General features: G+C 32.2%; 1 non-coding gene across 1 annotated transcript; it reads right to left on the bottom strand.

The window, feature by feature from the left end:
• Positions 1 to 6,031: 6,031 nt before the first annotated feature.
• Positions 6,032 to 9,981, bottom strand: LOC138927594 (large subunit ribosomal RNA). The gene has a single exon (XR_011444045.1). It is a non-coding gene; the product is annotated as a large subunit ribosomal RNA (ribosomal RNA).
• Positions 9,982 to 10,000: the final 19 nt, after the last annotated feature.

Here is a 10,000-nt window from a genome sequence, read left to right as displayed (position 1 = left end):
TTTTTTTATAATCATATATTTTCATATATGTTATATGCATATGTATTCATAACCATATGCTTATATATTAATACTGGCGGTCTTCTGTTTAATATAATATTATTTTAATATTATATTGGTAGGCCGAACACCACCTACCCTATATACCTTTTTGAACACGGTTTCGTCAATCCGGTCATTTATTGTATGGGAAGTATGACTTTCCCACACATATTTGGATATCCATACGATTGCATATCCATATGAAAATATTTTTAATATTTTTAATATATTTTTAATATTTCCATATTTAATATAATATAATTAAATTATTATATTATATATTATATGGTAGGCTATCACCATCACCTACCATATATTTCATATACATATAAATATTTTCATATCCATATATATTTTTTTATATTCATATATTTTCATATATGTTATATGCATATGTATTCATAACCATATGCTCATATATTAATACTGGCGGTCTTCTGTTTAATATAATATTATTTTAATATTATATTGGTAGGCCGAACACCACCTACCCTATATACCTTTTTGAACACGGTTTCGTCAATCCGGTCATTTATTGTATGGGAAGTATGACTTTCCCACACATATTTGGATATCCATACGATTGCATATCCATATGAAAATATTTTTAATATTTTTAATATATTTTTAATATTTCCATATTTAATATAATATAATTAAATTATTATATTATATATTATATGGTAGGCTATCCTCATCACCTACCATATATTTCATATACATATAAATATTTTCATATCCATATATATTTTTTTATATTCATATATTTTCATATATGTTATATGCATATGTATTCATAACCATATGCTCATATATTAATACTGGCGGTCTTCTGTTTAATATAATATTATTTTAATATTATATTGGCAGGCTGAACACCACCTACCCTATATACCTTTTTGAACACGGTTTCGTCAATCCGGTCATTTATTGTATGGGAAGTATGACTTTCCCACACATATTTGGATATCCATACGATTGCATATCCATATGAAAATATTTTTAATATTTTTAATATATTTTTAATATTTCCATATTTAATATAATATAATTAAATTATTATATTATATATTATATGGTAGGCTAACATCATCACCTACCATATATTCCATATACATATAAATATTTTCATATTCATATATATTTTTTTTTATATATTCATATATTTTCATATATGTTATATGCATATGTATTCATAACCATATGCTTATATATTAATACTGGCGATCTTCTGTTTAATATAATATTATTTTAATATTATATTGGCAGGCTGAACACCACCTACCCTATATACCTTTTTGAACACGGTTTCGTCAATCCGGTCATTTATTGTATGGGAAGTATGACTTTCCCACACATATTTGGATATCCATACGATTGCATATCCATATGAAAATATTTTTAATATTTTTAATATATTTTTAATATTTCCATATTTAATATAATATAATTAAATTATTATATTATATATTATATGGTAGGCTAACATCATCACCTACCATATATTCCATATACATATAAATATTTTCATATTCATATATATTTTTTTTTATATATTCATATATTTTCATATATGTTATATGCATATGTATTCATAACCATATGCTTATATATTAATACTGGCGATCTTCTGTTTAATATAATATTATTTTAATATTATATTGGCAGGCTGAACACCACCTACCCTATATACCTTTTTGAACACGGTTTCGTCAATCCGGTCATTTATTGTATGGGAAGTATGACTTTCCCACACATATTTGGATATCCATACGATTGCATATCCATATGAAAATATTTTTAATATTTTTAATATATTTTTAATATTTCCATATTTAATATAATATAATTAAATTATTATATTATATATTATATGGTAGGCTATCACCATCACCTACCATATATTTCATATACATATAAATATTTTCATATCCATATATATTTTTTTATATTCATATATTTTCATATATGTTATATGCATATGTATTCATAACCATATGCTTATATATTAATACTGGCGGTCTTCTGTTTAATATAATATTATTTTAATATTATATTGGTAGGCCGAACACCACCTACCCTATATACCTTTTTGAACACGGTTTCGTCAATCCGGTCATTTATTGTATGGGAAGTATGACTTTCCCACACATATTTGGATATCCATACGATTGCATATCCATATGAAAATATTTTTAATATTTTTAATATATTTTTAATATTTCCATATTTAATATAATATAATTAAATTATTATATTATATATTATATGGTAGGCTATCACCATCACCTACCATATATTTCATATACATATAAATATTTTTCATATCCATATATATTTTTTTATATTCATATATTTTCATATATGTTATATGCATATGTATTCATAACCATATGCTCATATATTAATACTGGCGGTCTTCTGTTTAATATAATATTATTTTAATATTATATTGGTAGGCCGAACACCACCTACCCTATATACCTTTTTGAACACGGTTTCGTCAATCCGGTCATTTATTGTATGGGAAGTATGACTTTCCCACACATATTTGGATATCCATACGATTGCATATCCATATGAAAATATTTTTAATATTTTTAATATATTTTTAATATTTCCATATTAATATAATATAATTAAATTATTATATTATATATTATATGGTAGGCTATCCTCATCACCTACCATATATTTCATATACATATAAATATTTTCATATCCATATATATTTTTTTTATATTCATATATTTTCATATATGTTATATGCATATGTATTCATAACCATATGCTCATATATTAATACTGGCGGTCTTCTGTTTAATATAATATTATTTTAATATTATATTGGCAGGCTGAACACCACCTACCCTATATACCTTTTTGAACACGGTTTCGTCAATCCGGTCATTTATTGTATGGGAAGTATGACTTTCCCACACATATTTGGATATCCATACGATTGCATATCCATATGAAAATATTTTTAATATTTTTAATATATTTTTAATATTTCCATATTTAATATAATATAATTAAATTATTATATTATATATTATATGGTAGGCTAACATCATCACCTACCATATATTCCATATACATATAAATATTTTCATATTCATATATATTTTTTTTTATATATTCATATATTTTCATATATGTTATATGCATATGTATTCATAACCATATGCTTATATATTAATACTGGCGATCTTCTGTTTAATATAATATTATTTTAATATTATATTGGTAGGCCGAACACCACCTACCCTATATACCTTTTTGAACACGGTTTCGTCAATCCGGTCATTTATCGTATAGGAAGTACGACTTTCCCACACATATTTGGATATCCATACGATTGCATATCCATATGAAAATATTTTTAATATTTTTAATATTCGTGAGTTTTTAAATAGGGACAGAAGGAATCTCTTGAATTGAATCATGCGCGTCACTAATAAGATGACGAGGCATTTGGCTACCTATGCGAAAGTAATTCAACTCCCGCCGTCTTAAGGTTTAAGACTTATAACAATATATGTTTAATATTTTTAATATCCGTGAGGTTTTAAATAGGGACAGAAGGAATCTCTTGAATTGAATCATGCGCGTCACTAATAAGATGACGAGGCATTTGGCTACCTATGCGAAAGTAATTCAACTCCCGCCGTCTTAAGGTTTAAGACTTATAACAATATATGTTTAATATTTTTAATATCCGTGAGGTTTTAAATAGGGACAGAAGGAATCTCTTGAATTGAATCATGCGCGTCACTAATAAGATGACGAGGCATTTGGCTACCTATGCGAAAGTAATTCAACTCCCGCCGTCTTAAGGTTTAAGACTTATAACAATATATGTTTAATATTTTTAATATCCGTGAGGTTTTAAATAGGGACAGAAGGAATCTCTTGAATTGAATCATGCGCGTCACTAATAAGATGACGAGGCATTTGGCTACCTATGCGAAAGTAATTCAACTCCCGCCGTCTTAAGGTTTAAGACTTATAACAATATATGTTTAATATTTTTAATATCCGTGAGGTTTTAAATAGGGACAGAAGGAATCTCTTGAATTGAATCATGCGCGTCACTAATAAGATGACAAGGCATTTGGCTACCTATGCGAAAGTAATTCAACTCCCGCCGTCTTAAGGTTTAAGACTTATAACAATATATGTTTAATATTTTTAATATCCGTGAGGTTTTAAATAGGGACAGAAGGAATCTCTTGAATTGAATCATGCGCGTCACTAATAAGATGACGAGGCATTTGGCTACCTATGCGAAAGTAATTCAACTCCCGCCGTCTTAAGGTTTAAGACTTATAACAATATATGTTTAATATTTTTAATATCCGTGAGGTTTTAAATAGGGACAGAAGGAATCTCTTGAATTGAATCATGCGCGTCACTAATAAGATGACGAGGCATTTGGCTACCTATGCGAAAGTAATTCAACTCCCGCCGTCTTAAGGTTTAAGACTTATAACAATATATGTTTAATATTTTTAATATCCGTGAGGTTTTAAATAGGGACAGAAGGAATCTCTTGAATTGAATCATGCGCGTCACTAATAAGATGACAAGGCATTTGGCTACCTATGCGAAAGTAATTCAACTCCCGCCGTCTTAAAGTTTAAGACTTATAACAATATAAATGAAAAATATTATTTTCATTTTTCACGTCACTAATAAGATGACGAGGCATTTGGCTACCTAAACGAAAGTAATTCATCTTCCGCCGTTATAAGGTTTAAGACTTATAACAATATAAATGAAAAATATTATTTTCATTTTTCACGTCACTAATAAGATGACGAGGCATTTGGCTACCTATGCGAAAGTAATTCAACTCCCGCCGTCTTAAAGTTTAAGACTTATAACAATATAAATGAAAAATATTATTTTCATTTTTCACGTCACTATTAAGATGACGAGGCATTTGGCTACCTAAACGAAAGTAATTCATCTTCCGCCGTTATAAGGTTTAAGACTTATAACAATATAAATGAAAAATATTATTTTCATTTTTCACGTCACTAATAAGATGACGAGGCATTTGGCTACCTATGCGAAAGTAATTCAACTCCCGCCGTCTTAAAGTTTAAGACTTATAACAATATAAATGAAAAATATTATTTTCATTTTTCACGTCACTAATAAGATGACGAGGCATTTGGCTACCTATGCGAAAGTAATTCAACTCCCGCCGTCTTAAGGTTTAAGACTTATAACAATATATGTTTAATATTTTTAATATCCGTGAGGTTTTAAATAGGGACAGAAGGAATCTCTTGAATTGAATCATGCGCGTCACTAATAAGATGACGAGGCATTTGGCTACCTATGCGAAAGTAATTCAACTCCCGCCGTCTTAAGGTTTAAGACTTATAACAATATATGTTTAATATTTTTAATATCCGTGAGGTTTTAAATAGGGACAGAAGGAATCTCTTGAATTGAATCATGCGCGTCACTAATAAGATGACGAGGCATTTGGCTACCTATGCGAAAGTAATTCAACTCCCGCCGTCTTAAAGTTTAAGACTTATAACAATATAAATGAAAAATATTATTTTCATTTTTCACGTCACTAATAAGATGACGAGGCATTTGGCTACCTAAAAGAAAGTAATTCATCTTCCGCCGTTATAAGGTTTAAGACTTATAACAATATAAATGAAAAATATTATTTTCATTTTTCACGTCACTAATAAGATGACGAGGCATTTGGCTACCTAAACGAAAGTAATTCAACTCCCGCCGTCTTAAGGTTTAAGACTTATAACAATATAAATGAAAAATATTATTTTCATTTTTCACGTCACTAATAAGATGACGAAACAGTTAGTAGGCCACAATTAGTAGGGAAACGTGGACAACCCGTGATAAATCCTTATATGCTTTCTTAGATATAGCATATAAAGATTTTTTATACTAAATATACATATTTACACATGCATATTTACATTTTTTTTATATTTCGAATCATCAAGCAAAGGATAAGCTTCAGTGGATCGCAGTATGGCAGCTGCTCAACCACTTACAACACCTTGCCCGTTACAAAAGTCGTTTACAATTGATTCTAGGCTTTGTCATTGTATTAAATAATGTTTTCATATGTAACTAGCATGGCATCAGGTGATCAAAGATCCTCCCAATTTACTATGTTACAAATTACATTGGCATCACATCCATTGTCGTTTAAAATATAAATAATAAACTTTAAATGGTTTAGAAGCCATACAATGCAAATTGCCCCTTATTTATCATTGCAGTCCAGCACGGATACGACCTTAGAGGCGTTCAGGCATAATCCAACGGACGTAGCGTCATACCACTGTTCGCTCGAACAAGTATTGTGCCATTGGTCCGTACCTGCGGTTCCTCTCGTACTACGCAGGAATGCTGTCGCAACAACGTTTTGTCATTAGTAGGGTAAAACTAACCTGTCTCACGACGGTCTAAACCCAGCTCACGTTCCCTTGCATGGGTGAACAATCCAACGCTTGGTGAATTTTGCTTCACAATGATAGGAAGAGCCGACATCGAAGGATCAAAAAGCGACGTCGCTATGAACGCTTGGCCGCCACAAGCCAGTTATCCCTATGGTAACTTTTCTGACACCTCTTGTTAAAAACTCTTTAAACCAAAAGGATCGATAGGCCGAGCTTTTGCTGTCCCTGTGTGTACTGAACACCGAGATCAAGTCAGCATTTGCCCTTTTGCTCTATGTGTGGTTTCTGTCCGCACTGAGCTGGCCTTGGGACACCTCCGTTATTATTTGAGAGATGTACCGCCCCAGTCAAACTCCCTACCTGGCAATGTCCTTGAATTGGATCATACCTGAGTAATTGGAGTTATACCAAATTTTCAAATCGATAATACATGAATGCATCTCTCATTAAAGAATTTGTTTGCGATTATATAACAAACTCGTGATACTTTGATCAAGAAGCTTGCATCAAAACCCAATACCATAAGATATAATAAATATATCCGTATAATGGCTAGGAAATGATACACGTTCCATTTAATCAAGTAAGTAAGGAAACAATAAGAGTAGTGGTATTTCATTGTCGATACCAAACCGAAGTCTAATATCTCCCACTTATTCTACACCTCTTATGTCTCCTTACACTGCCAGATTAGAGTCAAGCTCAAAAGGGTCTTCTTTCCCCGCTAATTATTCCAAGCCCGTTCCCTTGGCTGTGGTTTCGCTAGATAGTAGATAGGGACAGAAGGAATCTCGTTAATCCATTCATGCGCGTCACTAATTAGATGACGAGGCATTTGGCTACCTTAAGAGAGTCATAGTTACTCCCGCCGTTGACCCGCGCTTACTTGAATTTCTTCACTTTGACATTCAGAGCACTGGGCAGAAATCACATTGTGTCAACACCCGCTAGGGCCATCACAATGCTTTGTTTTAATTAGACAGTCGGATTCCCCAAGTCCGTGCCAGTTCTGAATTGATTGTTAATTGATAATCGTTATAATTAATAAGAACTAATTGGTTTGACCCAACTAGTATTCTTAAAAATTTTAGCAAGAAAGTTCCACAATTGGATACGTAACTAAACTATCCGGGGAACAAGTTACAACCATAAATGATTATAACTCTATTTACCCAGAACGAGCACATAAACCATATTATTGTTTCCCAATCAAGCCCGACTATCTCAATCTTCAGAGCCAATCCTTATCCCGAAGTTACGGATCTAATTTGCCGACTTCCCTTACCTACATTATTCTATCGACTAGAGACTCTTCACCTTGGAGACCAGCTGCGGATATTGGTACGGCCTGTTGAGAAGTTTGCGTATCCCCACCATAAATTTTCAAGGTCCGAGGAGAAAATATCGACACAACAGTATATGTCATGCTCTTCTAGCCCATCTACCATATCTCTCTGCGAAAGACTTCCATGGTAGTACGACTATAAAACAGAAAAGAAAACTCTTCCGATATCTCTCGACGGCTTCTTTATGGTCGTTCCTGTTGCCAGGATGAGCACGAGGCCCATATTTAATAACAAACGGATACTCAACAGGTTACGGAATTGGAACCGTATTCCCTTTCGTTCAAAATTATTCAAGTATATAATTTTCACAATAATTGTAATATTTATTTTTACTTGAAAATTTTCGGCTTTCGCCTTGAACTTAGGACCGACTAACTCGTGATCAACCACTGTTCACACGAAACCCTTCTCCACTTCAGTCCTCCAAGGTCTCATTCGATTATTTGCTACTACCACCAAGATCTGTACCAATAGCAGCTCCATGCAGGCTTACGCCAAACACTTCTACGCATACCATTGTACCTTCCTACTCACTAAAGTTTCAAAATTTATATTACAAGTAATATAAATCATCTACTTTAGCGGTAATGTATAGGTATACAACTTAAGCGCCATCCATTTTAAGGGCTAGTTGCTTCGGCAGGTGAGTTGTTACACACTCCTTAGCGGATTTCGACTTCCATGATCACCGTCCTGCTGTTTTAAGCAACCAACGCCTTTCATGGTTTCTGCATGAGTTGTTAATTTGGGCACCGTAACATTACGTTTGGTTCATCCCACAGCGCCAGTTCTGCTTACCAAAAGTGGCCCACTGGGCACATTATATCATAACCTTAAACTTCATATCAAGAAAGTTAAGGTTCTTACCCATTTAAAGTTTGAGAATAGGTTAAGATCGTTTCGACCCTAAGGCCTCTAATCATTCGCTTTACCAGATAAGATTATTTTATATAACATTAAAATGCACCAGCTATCCTGAGGGAAACTTCGGAAGGAACCAGCTACTAGATGGTTCGATTGGTCTTTCGCCCCTATACTCAATTCTGACAATCGATTTGCACGTCAGAACTGTTTCGGTCTTCCATCAGGGTTTCCCCTGACTTCAACCTGATCAAGTATAGTTCACCATCTTTCGGGTCACAGCATATCTGCTCAAGGTACGTTCCAGTTAGAGGCATAAATAATATAAATATTATTATACATAACTATATAGAACGCCCCGGGATTGTGTTAATTAACTATAAAATAGTTAAAAAACTAATCCCATTAATAGTCAAGTTAATTACGCTATTAGGTTTATATCCCAATAACTTGCACATATGTTAGACTCCTTGGTCCGTGTTTCAAGACGGGTCCCGAAGGTATCCTGAATCTTTCGCATTGTTAATCATACAAGTGCATATAATAAACACAAAAATCAATGATAATTATGCCATTATATAATTCCGAAAAATTAACGCACTGTATTCTTATTAATCTATCAACACTTTATCAAATTAATGACATTTATCCTATGTTAAAATGCAAGCATAATAATTTGAATAAACTATAAGTCATATTTTATGATAAATTATATATGTTAATAGATTACAATGTCCTTATATGGAAAAAATGCACACTATTTCTATAATATTATTTAAATATTATAACTTTAATGATGAATTTTCCATAATGGATATTCAGGTTCATCGGGCTTAACCTCTAAGCAGTTTCACGTACTATTTAACTCTCTATTCAGAGTTCTTTTCAACTTTCCCTCACGGTACTTGTTTACTATCGGTCTCATGGTTATATTTAGTTTTAGATGGAGTTTACCACCCACTTAGTGCTGCACTATCAAGCAACACGACTCTTTGGAAACATCATCTAGTAATCATTAACGTTATACGGGCCTGGCACCCTCTATGGGTAAATGGCCTCATTTAAGAAGGACTTAAATCGTTAATTTCTCATACTAGAATATTGACGCTCCATACACTGCATCTCACATTTGCCATATAGACAAAGTGACTTAGTGCTGAACTGATTTCTTTTCGCTCGCCGCTACTAAGAAAATCCTTGTTAGTTTCTTTTCCTCCCCTAATTAATATGCTTAAATTCAGGGGGTAGTCCCATATGAGTTGAGGTTGTATAAAGCAATGTATATAT

The sequence above is a fragment of the Drosophila bipectinata genome, unplaced genomic scaffold, assembly GCF_030179905.1.
Source record: "Drosophila bipectinata strain 14024-0381.07 unplaced genomic scaffold, DbipHiC1v2 scaffold_37, whole genome shotgun sequence".
NCBI lineage: Eukaryota > Metazoa > Arthropoda > Insecta > Diptera > Drosophilidae > Drosophila > Drosophila bipectinata.
This window is presented reverse-complemented; position numbering and strand designations above follow the sequence as displayed.